Raw genomic sequence first — 17,566 nt, 5'->3', positions numbered from 1 at the left:
CGTGGTCACCACGGAGACCTAAACAATAACTATCTCTATTTTGCATTTCCAGCTTATATGATTGTTAACAACACCTTAAAAACCACTAAGTGCAGTCAAAGCAGTTGCATAGGTATCTCAGTGGGACAAGAACTTGAAACAGCAACTCAGAAGATGCAACCACCCGGTTCAATGTGAGAAGGTATCAACATTAGCACACACTTCGTATAGATCTAGAAGTATGCAAACCTCTTCCTGTCTACACTTTGTTTTATGTAGGACTAACCATAAGTTTCTATGTATTTGGAATCATTAAACAGCAGGCACTACAGCAGGACAACAGAGCGTGCATGGGAAAAGGAGAGCACGTGGGAAAACAAGATTTTTCCCCGATTCAAGGATTTCAAAGTTGAGTTACTGGGAAGTTCCTTTCCTCCACTACCTGGTAAACATTGCCTTTTGCCTATATATTATTTTATCTCAAATGCTCAAGAAACACTGCTCCTTTGTTCAGTTGCAAGAGACAACTATTGCAAGACTTGCCCCCAAACAAGCCAAGCACAGACATTTAGAAACCACTAGCTACCAGTATAAACAAACTGAAATCAAGGTTTATTATACTCCTAAGTTGCAGCACCCTGCAGACTTTACCAGAGAATCTCAGAACAGTTTAACACATCAGCTTATTTCTTCCAGCTCAAAAAATCAGACTCTTCTAAAGTAAATACTTGTTTCAAGTGCTTTAGTTGTTTATTCATTCCACTAGGAAGATACAGCACTGTATCATTCATTTGCAGTGTAACATCTAGGTTAGAGAACCTTGAGCACGCTCGGTCTTTATCCCCCTTGAGTGGAGACAGCAGCCACTGTCCACTGTGTATTGGACAGATAATTTAAAGCTTTGCATAACAGAGAAGTCTTCTTTGACAAAGCAGCTATTATTATCAAAACTCTCCTAAGGGTATCCTCTTTACACAAAGGATCTTGATAGGTAGCTTTAGAGCACCATACTGATTCGTGTATTCCACTGTGAAAGGGATGGGAAGCTTTTCCCTCCTGTGTGCCAAAAAAGCCTTTCAAAGTAGGTATATCTGAACATGTAGCAACAAGCGCCATAACCTCTACATATCTAGCCACGTAAGTGGCAATCTGGAGCCATCCATGTCCCCTGACACCAGACTTAACTCTGAGGTCAATGCTTGTTGATGGTGTCATTGATCCCTACTTTGTTTCTTGAATAAGCAAACAAGTCTTCAATGGAAACAAAGGGATGCTGGAAATACACATTTTCAGTCTTCAAAGTTCTGCCCTAAATCCACTCTATAGTTAACTATTAGTCAGGATTTCTGTCTTCCACATGACACTAAAGCTTTTTTGCTCAACACAAATTCCTTGTTACAAACTTGCACCAAGATACTGCATACCACTTGAGTTTTATTTCATTGCTCCCAAGATATACATTACTGAACCAGAGTATGCCTAACAATAACCCAGATTCACCTGTTTACATTCTTCACCAAGCCTTATCATTTTGAATTTTTTCTGCAAATACTTCAGTTTGACCCCATTTTGCATCAGCTGCATTCTGGAGAACGAGCTGATTTTGTGCAAGCATTCCATAACTCTAAACAACAAGAAACATTAAAGAGAAGCAAAGGCTAGCCTCTGTCCTACTTGCTGCAGCTCCTGTATCATATGTGCAGTTGTTTCACTAGCTAATGGTCACTGATAAACTCACACTGATCAAAATATAAGATTGTCAACAAACACTATCAAAAGACTGCATTCCACTAACTACTAACAAGACAGTCATACTCCTTAGGCAAACTTGATTATACAAATACTAGGTTTTCATTAGCTTATTACCTATAAAGAAGCATTTTCCTATTGCTTAGTTGAATATCCCCTGAATGTTGTCAGAAGAAAGCTTTTCTAATTCTAAGCTACTTGGAGATATCTTAAGTTTGAATTGCTTAAATTTCAAATGGCAAATTCCCAACAAGCACAAGTATTTCAAACATCTAGAGATTGACCAGGAAGAAAGAAAATAACTGACTTCTACTGAACACTAGAGGCCCAAAAGGAAGATAAATTTCACTTGCACAAGTCTCCAGCATCCTGATTCACTTGTCATGTGTCATGGGAGAGTTAGGTCCCATAGAATAAATGTGAAGAAAAATGTCCCAAATAAAAGAAAACTAAATTGGAGACTTTTCTTACAGAACAACTTATCTCAAGAAGAAAAAAAAATTTCTATTAAACACATCAGAAATAAGTGTTGGTACCAAATACGCTCGACTGTTCTAGAAAGTCTGTTTCTATGAAGATATGGCTGCTTACTGTATCTGATCATGGTAGTACAAAGACTATTTCACAGGTAGCAATGCAATTTTAGTTTAAATAATGAAACGTACACCTTAAGCAAGAAATTTGAAGTGAGTATATAGTCCAGAAAAAAAATGATTCATCAATACCACACTACTGCAAATCTTCAGTCTTTACAAAGCTGTAACTACAGTTTTAAAAAAAGATGCTTTTCTCATTTTTCTTTTTATTCCTTTATTTTCTGTCTTCACTCTACATTTTTCCTTTGGTTTTAAGAAGTGCCTTGTAAACAACTTTCAAAAAGCAACTCCCTGCTTTATCTTCCCTTTTTACCCAAAGGACTGTTATCTGCAATCCCACCTTGCTTTTGCATCTTCTTCAGGAGCTAAAGTTGTACTTCATCCCTTACAACTCACATGACAGCTACAGAAAGCTGAGCTGTACATGAAGAGATACACTTATTGGGTGAGTACCAAGACAGTACTGGTGCTTGATAGCAGATGTTTAGCAGGTACTTGAAATTTATCTTTGAGGGAAGATGCTGTAGCCTCAGGCAGGATGAGAACTACATTGTGTTGGCTGCTAAACAAACTGAGTCATAATTGCTGTCCCTTCTTAGAAGTCCCAGACAGAAAAAACCAACAACCAAACAAAACTTCAATCATTTAGGAATGCTTATTTCTAAAAGTTTAACTGGCATGACCTAAGGCCACAATTCACAAAGGCATGCTCATGAAAATTTGCATGCTGTCACAACACATGTGGGTCACGTTACTAAATACCATATTTTAAAGTACAAGAATATGAGGCAAGTGAAGACAAAGAATTCTAACCAGGGAAATGGACAAATGGTTTAGGGCCCTCTGCAGTTGCAATCTTGCTCAAATCACCTCTGACCCTGAAGACTCTGAACTGTTACGTTATGTCAGATACACAGATGCCATGACAGATTTTGCTTTTGCTTCAAAATCCATGCGCACCAACTGATCTCCTACCCCCAGTACAAGCTCCTCATCAGACACATTATGAGGTAAAATCAACAATCTAATCAGATCTGACAAAAAGTTGGCCAAAAAAATTTGAAATTATGAAGATGACTATTTGAAATATGGATTTACATCTGCTATCATTAATGATGAACCTCACCCTAAGTGTACATTATGCCTTGAGATATTAGCTAATGATAGTATGAAGCCATCATGATTAGCAAGACATTTAAGAACTAAGCACGCAGAACATGAGGACAAATCTCCACAATTTCTTCAGTACTTTACTAAAAAAAAAAAAAAAAAAATCACTGAACTTAATGATAAATCTTCAGAAGCCTCTTTTAAGGTTTCTTGCTTAATAGCGAAAGAGACAAAGCCACATACTATTGGGGAAGCACTTGGTCTTCCTGCTGCAGTACAAAATGGCTGAAAATACATGGAAAACAACATGGCATTCCTTTGTCAGCAAATACTGCTGGAAGACACATAGAAAACAGCCAAAGATTTGAAGAAACAAGTATTAGAACAAATTATGCAGTGCGAGAGGTTTGCTATATTATTGGCTGAAAGTACAGATGTTTCTAACATGTCTCAGCTTACGGTATATGCTAGATTGTTTCAGTGATGAAATACACTGGGAACTACTTTTTTGCGAGTCACTACAGGAAAGATGTACTTGAGAAGACTCAACATATTCTCAACAGTAAATTATTCTTTAATAGAAACAATGTTTTATGGAAAAACTCTGCAAGTGTAATCACTGACGGAGTGGCTGCTTTGACTGGAATAAAAAAACCCCAAAGATTCCAGCATAAAGGTTACAGATAGAACCACATATGAAATTCTTTCACTGCATCATTCATAGGCAAGCTATTGCAGCAAAGTTGGAGCCAGAAGTGCACAAAGTGCTACAGGATGTCATTGGTATGGTTAATTTTATAAAAACAAGATCTTTATACATAGTAGAATCTTTACAATACCTTGTAATGAGATGGGGAGTGACCATGAAAGTCATATTCCAACACTGAGGTTTGCTGGGTATCTTGTGGCACAGTGCTTAAAAGAGTTGTCAAACTTAAAGATGCATTATGCATTTTTTTCCACAGAGACAACTGTTCAAAATTTGCTGACCTTTTCTGTGATGACAAGCGGCTGTCAGTAGTATGCTACCTAGCAGATATTTTCAAAAAAATACACACTTAAGGTGTCTCTTCAAGGTGAAGTTGACGTTTTAACAGTGAGCAAGAAAGTAACTGCTTTTTGAAAGAAACTCACTCTACAGAAATTGTTTTGAAAATGGATGTTTGGAAATGTTTCCATTGTTAGGTGATTTTGTTGCTGAAAATGATGTGTCACCTATAAAAACCTCTCAAATCTGTACACTTGAAAGACTTGGAAACAGAATTTCCTAATCTGTTTAAAAAAATCTTCCAAAAGAAGAGTTTCAGAGGGTTTTGAATGCATTTGTTAAAAATAGAAGAATGCAACACTTTCCCATTAGTTTGCAAGAACAACTGATTGACATCAGGGAAGATGGAAATTTAATAAATTAATTCCAAGGAAAACTTTTGCATAATTAGTATATGGGAGTGGAAAGCGAGTATCATGATTTAGTAAGCACAACCAACACCGCACTTCTTCCATTTGGATCTATGTATCTTTGTGAGATGTCTTTTTCAAGCTATGACAGCCATTAAAACCAAGTATTGAAATAAACCGAACTTAGAACCAGACTTTCGAATAGCTGTATCAAAGTGTTCAACCAAGATTTTAAAAAAAATAGTGAAGCATATTCAGTCATATAGCTCTCACTAAAAGATTTTTTTTAATGCGAGCAAAAAGAGTTTTTGTTAAGAAATAAAACAAATTTTTAAAATAGTGTTTATCTCATCCTTTCTTAATTTCCAATTTTTATATGTTTTATAATGTATATAATATTAGTACAGTAGTATATGTGTATAATTTATAAATAAATATACATATTTTGGGGGTGCATGCTCACAAATCTTTTACTGATAACAGTATGAGATCAAAAACCTCTTTGGAAACCACTGCCTTAAATGACCTGGTAGGCTGGTAATACTATTCCAAAGAAATTAAGGCCATTGCTGATTGTAGTAAGATCCACATGGAACATAGTGGGGTTGTTTTTATTTTTTAATAACAGGGTTTTTTGCCCTCATATGCGGATGGCATTTTTAATGCTTCAAACTTCAATTTATCTTTGAAAAGGAATGATAATAGCATTAGGTAGGAACACATTTTTCCTGCACCGATATTCACAGTCATTACTGAGTCACTTTCACAGCCTGGCCTTATAGTTGTTTCAGTAGTGGTCTGCTTGGTTCCTCAGAACACATCTACCCTTCTAACTGGTTCCAGGCTTTGTTTATCTGTGTTAAATAATCTCCAACAACTGCTGCACATAAGTAGTTCACCTTAACGACACACTTGTACCACAATCAAGGTATTTTTCTGCCTTATCTCTTTGCCACTAAAGCCCTGCCATTCTGTTGAAGTGTTGTTACAAAGTCAGCTACAGTTCTGACAAAAAATCTATAAGAATATCTTTTCTGCCCAGGCCCTCCCAATATTTTAATGCTTTGTCTTGTAGGATTCCTTACAGGAAAGCCAGAGAATTGCGAAACTTAAAGCCCATGGTTTCTCATTTCATATATCTTGCTTTTTGTTAGGCAGAATGGATTAAAATTTGGCTAGCACCTTGATCATCACGACAATTAATACAAAAAAGCTGCTGAAAGCCTCTGCTTTCAAGAAGCATGCAAGAAGTAAAGAAGTAGAATTTTAAGAGTACTGTTCAAGAAGTCACCTGAGAACAAACAGCACTTTCCTAAATCTTCTCATGGAGCAATTCCACTCATGAAATATATGCATTAATGCTCAGGCAACCATCAACTGTTGGGACGGATGGGCTTGTGCTGCAAACCAAGCAGCAGCAAAGAAGTTGTTAGGATAGCAAAAGTGACACCTCCTCCTTCCCCCTCAAAAACACTACCAAGAAATTTGCATACTTGAGCTTTCTAACTGCACTAGGTGGTCACCTACTGAACTTAACTGTTCTTTTCCTCAAGATCATCAAGCTTCAAACAATTATTTTCCATGGTACTAGAAGGCTTTGTGTTGATGTTGGATGGTTTGCTGTGACCGCTACAATGGGATTTTTCAAGACTGGACCATTTTCTTTCAGGAACAGCCACACAGCAGTGGCTGAGCATCTCCCTCTAAGAGGTAAGTATCTGCATGTTCTGGAATGAGGTGGCCATTTTGAACAAAACAACAGGCAGCATACAAAAAGAGAGGAGAAAGACTGAAGTGTCTTAGGTCCTCTAACTATCCACAGCTAGTCCAACGGATGCAGGTAGCACCACTAACAGACTGTCTTCCTGCTCCTGAGAAAAGTTAATTTTGTTTAGCCTTGCCTTTGCTTTCTTGGCTCTCTACGGACAGAGAGAGGACAAAACGTCACTCACCCATACAGCACCTGCGACCCCATTTGAACTGACCCCTTACGTATCCATGTCCTCTACATACAAAGGCCTCAGACAAGGCCCATTAGATCCACTGCAACCCCCCTTCCCTCCGTGTCTGGGTTTGTTCTGTACTTAATCCATAGTCTGGTCTGTCCAATCTCACCAGGCAAAGTTTAGTTAACTACCCTTTCTTCACAGGTTTCAGTCTTCTGTACATTCAGTTATGCTTCTCTTCTCCTCAGCTGCTTTTAAGTCTGGTTAGTATCACAGTGCAGCTGAACAAGCAATCCAGCTACAGTCAGGCTGATCTGGACCTTACTCACAACTGCAAACGCAGCCACTGAAGTTTTTTTTTTAATTAAAAACCAAATGAATATTTTTCAGGGTTGGTACATACTACAATATCTTGGGTTCTGTACATCCTCAGCTGTTGCACATAACATTTCCAGAGAGTACTTTAAACATCACAACAAAGTGATCTCATTTCCCACAGCCTTTGCTTTTTTAAACTGAAGTTGGACATTTATCTCTTCCTCCCTGTAATAGTGTCTTTAGTGATACCCTGACCCAGGAGACGTGCCACTGGTTCCTTCTGCTTGACCCTGCATTCCTGCTGTGCAGTAGTGGCTCCCACTTGATCCTTTCCCCAGATAGTTCAGATACCTCCTTGCCAACAGGAGATGTTTCCTTATACTGCAACAAAAATTAATCTAAGAAAAGCTTTTCGTGAAAAATGGGAAAATTACAAGGAAGAATTACAAAACTTTGTGGCTACAGTTTTCTGTAGCCCACAAGTTCGGCTTCCTGATCTCATTTATTCATATATTCATTTGTAGCCCCATTGCTAAGTTTTGACTCTGTCCTGGTATTTCAACATTTCTATTGTGTCTAAGCAGCATGTGCCTCAGTCCTACACCACCACCACATTCCTGCCACAATCCCTCCCATTAGATTACCATAGGTCTTTTCTTCAACTGGGTTTATCATTTCTGTCAGACATTCATAACCCGCCTTTGCTGCTTCCATTCTCTCTGCCAAGTGCCACCTTGCTGTTTCCTGCTACACAGCATTTGGCATGTTTAAATTGAACAAAGGTAAAAGGTACTCACCATAAATGCCTTTAAGGCTAATTAATGTTTCCACCTGTACAAATTCGAGCCTGATTTTTACTATCAGTAAGTTTCTGAAACTATCTTATGCTCACTTATTTATGTCATTTATACCTGAACTTTAAATCTCACATTCCAGAAAAATCACAACTTTCCCAACAGTACATACCACAACTGTAAACAAGCCACAGTATAAGCTAGACTTGAGGTAGCTGAAACAAAAGGTTATTTACCATATTGCAGATATCAACTCCCAAGAAAGGTAAGAGAGATCATTAGATGAAAATAAACAAGAATATGTAATAAGAAAAACATTACACAACTCTGAAGGCCTTTCTAAGCTGAAGACAATCCTATTGTTTAAGAGGTTCTCACACCACTACGCCAAACACTTCAGCAAAACACTAAGCACTTTGATATACTATAGTAACAAATCTCTCTACCACAGCTGACAAATGTAAATTGTTATTCAACTTGAAAAACTAAACAGCCTATGTAGTACCATTGATTCTTTATCATCTCAATTGTTATTTGCTGTGATTTAGAAGACTGAGAGCCTCCTGCTTATTCCTGGGTTACATGTCACTTTTTCATGGAAATAAGAAATCTCAACCTTACAAAAGCTGCCAGATAAAAGACACAAGGTTCATTTACAATTCACTTCAGTTCACACTTTCTTCCTGCTGCCTAAACACAGAAAGATGAGCTACCTACTGAGAATGCAAGGAAGGCAGTTTCAAGTGCCAGCCTGACCCATCTTGGCAGAAATTCAGCTGGTTGCTGCCAACTAAAGGGACTACAAGTAAGAAGTCAGCACTGTAGTACTGTAACAATATTTTAAGTTATTGTTGTATGATCACCCTCATCTTGTGAAGTCAGTCAGTGCATTTTCTAGCTTTATGAAGATGCTTGGGTAAAAAGGCACTGGAGCTTTGAGAATTGAGGGGGTGGATCCCTGGGGATGGAATCCCAGCTTGCAACTGGAAGTGGAAAATATCAAAATGTTATCACAATTGCTTCAAGTACACAGGCTAATTCAAACTCAATTCCAAGATAAGCATGCGTGCACACAACACACCCAGGGAAATGGTTCTCTGACACTACTGTGAAATGGGGTTTCAGCAGCATTAGCAGGGACAGAAACCTAGAAAATTCAGTGTTCACAGTTACAAGTCTGGCATCAAAACTAACCACAGGCTCCTCGCCACCTTCTCATCCCCAAGCATCAGTCTCACTCAAAAGGCATGTCTTTACTGCACCCAAAGACAGAAGGCCACAATTCTCTAAACGTTGATCAGACCCAGGATTTCAGCATCGTGTGGATCAGCCTAGCACTTAAGCATCTAAGTAGCTTGGGCTACCTTCAAGGCAACCAGACATTCTTTTTGAAAAGGAATGGATTGTTTAATCACAACAATAAAAATAAGGCATAAAAGAGCTTAAGACACAACACGATGTCCATAATCATAACAATCTCATCCACAGAGTTGCAAAAGCCTAGATTATTCTGCTTAACATCGCCTCTGGAACTTGGGAGCCAGGCTACCCTGAAAAAAACCTCTGCTTTAGCATTTGCATCTCCCCTGCACCCAAAAGTTCTTCAGTTCAATTTAATTTATACTCTTATAACCACATGTGGTCAAAAGCAGAACCCCAGAAGCAAAAACCTGCATTCCCCTTCAGGTACCAACAGACAGGACCATCTGAAACTACGATTTCCAGCTATATACCAGTAACATTTGTCCCAACCAACACACTAAAATCCAAAAGTAAACAACTGAAACCTAATATGCAAAATACTGCCTATTAAGGCAGCCTCCCCCCATTTGCAACAACACCCAACCATTTTGTTTGCTGTTCTCAGTTTGCATCAGCAATCTATTGTCTGCAGAAACATGCATAAGCAGACTTGCCAAACTGTTTAAAGATTCAAGAGCAGGGAAAAAAAGAATTTTTGAAAGCTGGATACAGTGGTCTGTAAACACATTCACACTTCTTTCCTAATTATGGCCTGGTGCAAAGGCAGCATCTGGATAAGAATTTCTTAGCAAGAAACTCTGCATGTTTCAAAAAAAATCAGGATGCCTACACATTTGGCAATTTATTGAAATCTCTGAGGTTCAGATAGGACTAGGAGCTGAGAATTACTTCAAATGGTGTTTTCGGTACTTTAATGCTAAAATTATGGATTGGAATGACACTTCAGCAAATGGTATTGCTCACATTTCATGAACATACAACACTGATATCCCAACAGCTATCTGACACTACAATGCCACAAGAAGGAATGGAGGTGGATGTCTGTACTACTGTCTAGCTGTGGTGACTAATTAAGTACTGGCATTTTTGGAAGCTGCCCAGACCTTGCATTTGCATGGATTTAAAAGATATGTATTATGTAGGTAAGCATATAAAGTGACACAATCCAAATATTAATGCTTCAGAACATCCTTGCTGTGCGGAGTCAAATCTTTGTAGAAACAATACCAAATAAGAGAAGGTTTTCCCAGCAAAAATTTTAAGTCATCATGAAGATTATGCAGTTCAAGCTACGCCACAGCCAGATAGTTCTTTCAAGCCCACTCATCCCTCTCCAGAATAAAAGACTTGAATCTACTGTAGTGGTGTTTTGTACTAATCAGTTATATTTATAACTATAGATGCATTTCCTAATATAAGTAGAATTCAGTGATTAGATTAGCTGGCAAATGATGAAAGAAGTCTAAGTAAAACCGTACAACAAACCAAGCTCAGAGTAAAATTACTCAATCCTTTGCAGTTCAAATGCAAGTTCATCTTTCTCAACATCATCTACTCCTAACCAATCTACCCATCACACATACACCAAAAAACCTCTCGCCCTCTCAGGCACTACTACAGTGCAATGGCAGCATTTCAAATCAACTTAAATTAGGCTGTACTACATTCCATTACATGATATCATGCAACAGATGTTACTCTAAGAACACACAGGACAATTATTCAGGGTAAACTGCTATAATTTGAATGGTAAAATGAACGGGTATCCTATATGAAATTGCTGTAGTCTTTATCAAATTTTATACTGAAATTCAGAACCTAAATATTGCCCAAGTTTGTCACAGTTAAACCAGAGACTTGGCAACCAGAAGCAAGAAGTACTTTTATCGTAAAGCTCAGTAATTTTGCCACCAACAGATAAGTTAGATGAAAATTCCACTTAACCCTTTAGTTCTGCAGTCACTAATGAGTTAAATGAGGCATTATGAAACTCATGTGAAATGCACTTCCCAGAGGCAAGAGATTTCCCCCCCCTGCCCCCAGCTGTGTGGTAACCTTCAATCTCAAGGCACTGCCTTGAAAATTTCATGTTTTGAAAATTAAAACAGAAAAGGTAGTTCAGCCAATTTAATTCATAGTTCACTTAGCTAACAGCTGTACTGTTGGAAGAACAGCTGACCATTATCTCAAACAGATATGAAAGCTTTTCATATACTACAATTCGTAAGGTATTTGTAACCAGCACTGGCAGCTTGCACTCATACTTGCAACACACTGCCATACACATATGAGTAAGTGATGTTTTACATAAGCAAGAGCAATCTCAGAAACACGTTGCTTGTTTGCTTTTTAATCATATGAACATTTTTCCATAGCTATTGGGCTGTCTTGACAGTGCAGAACTCCTGATGCCTTTAAATAACATACCTCCAAACTCAGAACTGGCTTTCTGGTTTGAAACTTAATATGGCTCAAACTTGGCTCTAAAATGCAGGTCTGCAAAATATACTTTTAAAAGATTTGGAGGGAAGTGGGCAATTGTTTAATCTGACAGAGTTTTTTCAATCAACAAACATTCCCACCATCTTTCTAACTAGACACTGCAGCAGCGTTTTAACACACAAAAAGTAGAGCCTAAATAAATTGAAGTGGCTAGTCAGCAGAACAAAAGCCCTACAGAAGGTGAGCACAAACACAGCAGACGCCCCGGTTCCCAGATAGGTGTTCCCCAGCAGTGCCCAGGCAGTGGCACTGTGTTGGGGCCCTCTAGTCACCCGAAGGCAAGACTGTGCCTTGCACCCAACAGCCATCTGCTAGGATGGCATGGAAGAAAGGTACCAGGACACGCAGGGGTACCCCAGCCCACAGCATGGACAGGCCCTCTGCAAGCACACACCGCCACCTCGCACCAAGGGAGATTTTGCGCTTTGGTACAAAGGCCTGCTGCACCGGGGCACGTAGCCCAGAGCCACTGGCCGCTTGCATGCTCCCAGGCCGGCCCGAGGAATGGGGAGGCCGCGGAGCAGCGCGGCTCACCCGCCCACCCATCCTCATCTGTGCTGCGCAGGGGCGGACGCGTCCTTCCCTCCCCTCCGGGGTAGCTCTACGGGACAGGCCTACGACCCGCTTCCAACCCGAGCCGTCCCAGGGGTCTGGTGGAAAGAGACGGACATATACACAGACAGGCGAATATAGATACACGCGTAGACACACGCGGCACGATCGTCCTTGGGAGGTCGTCGCTTCGCAACGTGTTGCGAAAAGGTTTTTTCTCCACCGCGGTCGCCAGTAGCGCCCAACGGATAACAGCTCCGTCCCTCGAGCAAACCTACCCCCCGACCCGGCCACGCGAAGCTCCCCCAGACAGGCTGCTTGGGGCCGGCCGCCCCCGCACCTCCCTCCCGTACCAACCCTATATGGCACAGAGGGGAATCCCAAAGGAGCCGCGGTTTCCCTCCCACCCCGGCTCCTGACGAAGGGAGGGTGAGCCGAGGCTGCTCTCCCCTTCCCGGGGCTCAGCCGGCCCGGCGGCGGAGCCCCTACCGGGCCGCGGCAGCCCGGCTCCCCGCACGGCATTGGGCCGGGCTATTGCTGTCTTCCCTGGAACCGGCAACTTGTTGGGCGGGCAGCGCTCCGCGCGGGCGAGGCTGTGCCGGACGGAGCGCAGCTCCCGCCTCCCGCCGCGGGACCCGCGACCGGCAGCTGCCGCCTGCCTGGCTGGGGGCAACGCAGCGTCTACATGCGAAACCCAGTGGCAGCTCAGTCGCCGCAGGCACGGAGCGGCTCGGCGCTCCCGCCGCTCAGCCCTGCGCGGAGTCTTCCCCCTCTCGGCGGCTCAGCACGGACCAGACACTCCATGCAACGTGCAACGGCAGGGCAGGACAAGGGGGTCCTCGCGGGCTCCTACCGGGAAAGGCGTTACTGTAGCATTGCAAAGCGCCTAAGCCCCGCCGCTCGCTCGCTTCCTTCCCCCCCGCTCGCCTGCTGCCCGCTCCCGCCTGCTCCGCCGCCGCCCGCAGCTGCCGCCGCTGCGGACTCCAGGCGCAGACCCCCGCCGGGGAGGGCAGGAAGCGCGTCATCACTCCGGGACCGCTCCACCGCCCTTCGCCCGGCCCGGCCCGGCCCGCTCCGCCGCCGCCTGGCCCACGGCGCGGGAAGCCCGGGACGCCCACCCTCCCAGCCCGAGCGACCCGCGGCTCCCGCCCGCCCGGCCCTCCGCTGCGCCCGGAGACCGGCGGGAGAGGAACCCTGCCTTCAGCCGGCTCGCCGAGCCGAGGTCTTAGGGCCCCCCTTACCTGGGCGCGAGGGAGCGGCACCTCCGCCGGCCGCGGCCCTCGCCGAGGCGATGAGGTAGCGTCGCTCCCGCTCTGCTCGTCCAAGACAGCAGTTACCGGAGGAACGGCGGCTCCTCAGGGAGGAGGAAGACGGCCGGGGAAGCCCGGCATTTTTTACCGCGAGAAGGAAAATAAAGCTGTAGGGTCCAGGGAGCCCCGGGGCGGGGGGGCGGCGGCGGCTGCTACCACCGCTCGGGCGGCCGCCGCTGACCGCACAAGGGCTGCTGTGGAGGCGCGAGGCGCCCGCCCGGCCTCTGAGGCAGCGCGCGCGCGGCCTCGCGCCTCCCGCCGCCGCTCGTGCCGGCGCTGCGCGGTGCGGAGGCGCGCGGTGCTGCAGCGCTCGGCGGGCTCCCGGTCGCCATAGGCTAATGCTGGTCCCGAGGGCTCACAGCAAAATGCCGAAGTTGTGCACGCGCGCTGGGAGCAAATGTGGGCTCACGGCCCACACCCGCGCCCTGAGCCGCGGCGGTTTTCCCTCCCAACACCCGGGAAGCGCCGGCTTCGCCCAGGCCCTGTCGGTGTTATCCGGATACTCGCGCCTCTTGCTCGTTGACAGGAGGCTTCAAAGAAAACTCTGTGGGCAGAGATGGTTTCAAAGTAACAAAAATGCATAGATAAAGCAATCCAAACTGCCCTTGGATTTTGTTGTATTAAGCATTTAAAAGTAACACCAGCAAGAAATTGACTGCTGTAGCAGCAAAGGAAACTCGACTTTCCTTGCACAGCATGTGTCGTTTTAACTGTGCTGTTACAGTTGTGTAAATGGTTTCCATACCAATATATTGATATCAATATGAGAAAAGATAGTTATGCAAACTTAAGTCCGTTGTGTGAATTAGTTTCATATATACTGGGGCCTCTATCAGTAAAACTGACAGTTAAAAATCATACAATTAAAATAAATTATTTAGCTGAAGTACAGCCATTAGTGAAGATTTTTACTGGTAACCAGATTAAAGAGCTGCATCACTCTACAGCTGGTTTTGCCCTCGAGGAATTTTGCTCCAACAAATTAACCTTAAGACACTGAACTCATGTACAATTGCACGGTGACACAGTCCAACATAATTACCCTTGTATCAACACACTTCTTGGTGGGCATGTTTAAGACAGTCTGTAGTTACAAAAACTAACCAGGTTATCTTATACACCCACACAGAACTAAAAGCATCACAATGTTAACATCCATAATAGTCACTGTGAGCTATGTCAGCTTCAGCAAAGGAACAAGAAGTGTCTGTCCTGTTAACTAAAATAGAGACTACACAGGGTTTGCTTTATAACTTGCAAATACTTGACAATATACCTGTTTTACAAATGAGTTATTGTTATCATATTTGTTACTAAAGATACTATCATGTCTGTTATTAAAAGAAGTGATAACTAAAGTATTTCTTGTGTTTTAGAGGTAGTTTTGCAGATGTAAGTTACCTGTGAACAGCCATTTTGCATAAAGAGCAGGGGGGGGGTTCTGGCATTTTACGTACCATAATGATAAGCTTCCAACCATGCGGCTTTCCCTATTTGGCGTACAACTTTAACTCCCCTCTTTCTTACAAAATATATAATGATCACTTCATTCTCCTCTACTCTATTGCTTTACTTCATTGCATTAGCTTTTTCTGTCTTATGAGCTTCACTTTTAAACCTTTTCCTAGCCTATGTGTTCTCCCATGTAATAACATGCAAGTCTCTATTGCTCGTCATGTCTGTGTTCTCCTCTCCTCTCAGTTCACAGGAAGGCTGTTTAAACCTCTGTACTGCATTGCCCTCCAAACAGCTCCTTTGAAACCTCTTTATCATGATGTCAGCAAAAATACCCCCCAATCCCAAAGAACAAAATCTTACTACAATATGGAGTGCGATGGCAAGACCAGGTTCCCCTGTATCATTTCTGTGTCTTGCTACTCCCAATATGTCTGTGTGTCTGGACACATTTCCTATCATCTCCCTTTGTAGCTAGCTAGTGACTTGCCTTGGGGCACAAACCAGCTTTTTTTTTCTCTGTTTGCATCGTACCAAATACAAGGGGGTCTGAGCACACACCTGGGTTCTACAGTAACAATCCATGGTAATACTATTACAATAATAAATCAGGTATCCTGTCAATCTGTCATTGGAGGATCCAGCTTTTGTTATTTCAGTAATGAGAAATATCCATATTTTTGCTGCAGTACAGTGGATATAGAGAACAGAAGTATAGCTTCCTGGTTCCTTTATTTCAACTTATCAAAATTTGCAGATAGGTGCCTTTCCCTTGAAAAAAAAATAGTCACAGTATGGATGAAGCTGAATGTGCTTACGTCAATGTACTCACATAATCCAAAACTTCTTTAGCATTTCTACAGAAGTTTTGGCTTTTCATTTCTTTTCTATTCAGTCTGCCACTGGTTTCCTGGAGAATTGTTAAACTGATCTTACCAGTCATAGCTGCGGAGTTTGAGATATTAGTATCTGTGTGGCGTAATAATCTCCTGAGATCAAATCAGACTCCAGCTGCAGTTACCAGCTGTGACAGGTAATGATTATGATTTGTTGTGATTGAGTGGAAAAATAACATTTAAAGAAAAATAATAGAACATTTCTAGGCTTTATTTGTATTCAGAGAACATTTTAAAATTAAGACATTCTGTCGGGCATCTGACCACTTCTGAGGTTACGTTTTCCTTCCATACCAGCTGTTCTAACACTTTATCTTTCCATCTCCTAATTACTAAAGCCCAGAGCTTTAAGGGTAAGTGTGCTTTGTCAGAGCAAGAACTACAACAACCTTATGTGCTTCTATGAAGCAAAATGGGACTGGTGTGTGAACATCAGGGACATTCTCTAGTGGTTTGCCAGGTGGGACAGTAAGGTTGGGGACTTTTTTTTTTTTTCTTCAGCTTGGGAGGCAGGTGTTAAAGCAATCCCCCAAAAGAGAGGCATAAAACATCTACACAAACTATCCATTAATGCTGTCTTACTCGTTTGTAGCCCTCTGTTAATCCTTGTATTGAAATTATTTTAGGACTCTGGTACTTAAAATAGCCTGTGGATGACAGTAATACTGGCATATTTACTGATATTTCGGGTGAAATAGAACTTAGTCAAGTGTGTGTGCAGGGGCCTTCAATGAAGTATGCTATAAACAGTTTTCTCATCTGTCATTTCAAATACATTTTAAATCACTGTCTCAGAGCAGGTTCATTAAAATGCAGCATAAATCATACCCAAGCATGTAAACTAGATTCTCTGTGTGTGTGACCAGACTACTTTAATAACTGCATTAGAAGGCTTTGAAAGATAAATTTAAGACACATAGTTACAAAAATGGCATTTATAATGAGTCAAACTTATCCTTGATGAGTAACATTAGGCAAAAGTCAGCACTGTAATTATTACTTTAGCATTAGCAGGCAGTAATATTATAATGGTTCTGAGTGTACTAATAGCCCTTAATTGCCCTGACCAACCTGGGGCCTCCACCCACACCCACTGCCCATGGGCCCAGGAGCTCCATATAAGCTCAGCCCTGAGCCTTTAGCCGCTGTGTGAGCTAGGTTGTAGGATTATCTGTCTTTAGTTATGGGCTCTGCTGATTTAGACTCTGATCTGCAGACTGACATTCCTGGTCTGACTTTTAACCTGCCTTGTATATAGACCTGCTGTGGAGACCACTAGACTGTGTCAGACCCTGGTTACCTTCACTAGGCATCGTCCTGACTTGTGGACTGATTTCTTGGCTGCACCTTGGATCTGCTTTATTGATGTGAACATTTCTAATGATCTAGGTTCTTGGTTGAACCTGTCTGCTATCCCAATACCTGTCTTGTTATCCTTGCTTGGGTACTGTAGGAGGGTTTCTGCTCTGCTGGCTGTATTACTGTATGTGGTTCCCAATTTCCCATCCTGTAGGAAGTAGCCAGCCTTTGCTGCTCCCTGGCAGATATAGGCTAAAGTACAAACTAATTTCTCAAACTGTTATATTACTTATATCCCTTATTGTTCTAATAATCTTGCTATTGTTTGTGTTATCACTGTAGAAGGAGGTCTAATTTTGCTAGGCATTAAGCGAACATGGAATAAAAGCTCACTCCTTG

General features: G+C 42.3%; 1 protein-coding gene across 6 annotated transcripts in view; it reads right to left on the bottom strand.

Moving 5' to 3' along the window:
* TLN2 (talin 2) overlaps positions 1-13,661 on the bottom strand; it is a 209,946-nt gene extending 196,285 nt beyond the window's left edge. For 4 of the 6 annotated variants that reach the window (XR_012996198.1, XM_076348382.1, XM_076348379.1 and 1 more), the window contains exon 1: positions 13,061-13,111. The gene's annotated coding sequence lies outside the window, so the exon portion shown is untranslated. Of the gene's footprint in view, positions 1-13,060; positions 13,112-13,448 lie in introns of those variants that run through there. The other 2 variants (XM_076348381.1, XM_076348383.1) reach the window with 2 other exon arrangements.
* Positions 13,662-17,566: the final 3,905 nt, after the last annotated feature.

This window comes from Aptenodytes patagonicus, chromosome 10 (assembly GCF_965638725.1).
Source record: "Aptenodytes patagonicus chromosome 10, bAptPat1.pri.cur, whole genome shotgun sequence".
Classification (NCBI taxonomy): Eukaryota; Metazoa; Chordata; class Aves; order Sphenisciformes; family Spheniscidae; genus Aptenodytes; species Aptenodytes patagonicus.
The sequence above is the reverse complement of the archived record's forward strand: the minus strand, read 5'-3'. Positions and strand labels throughout refer to the sequence as shown.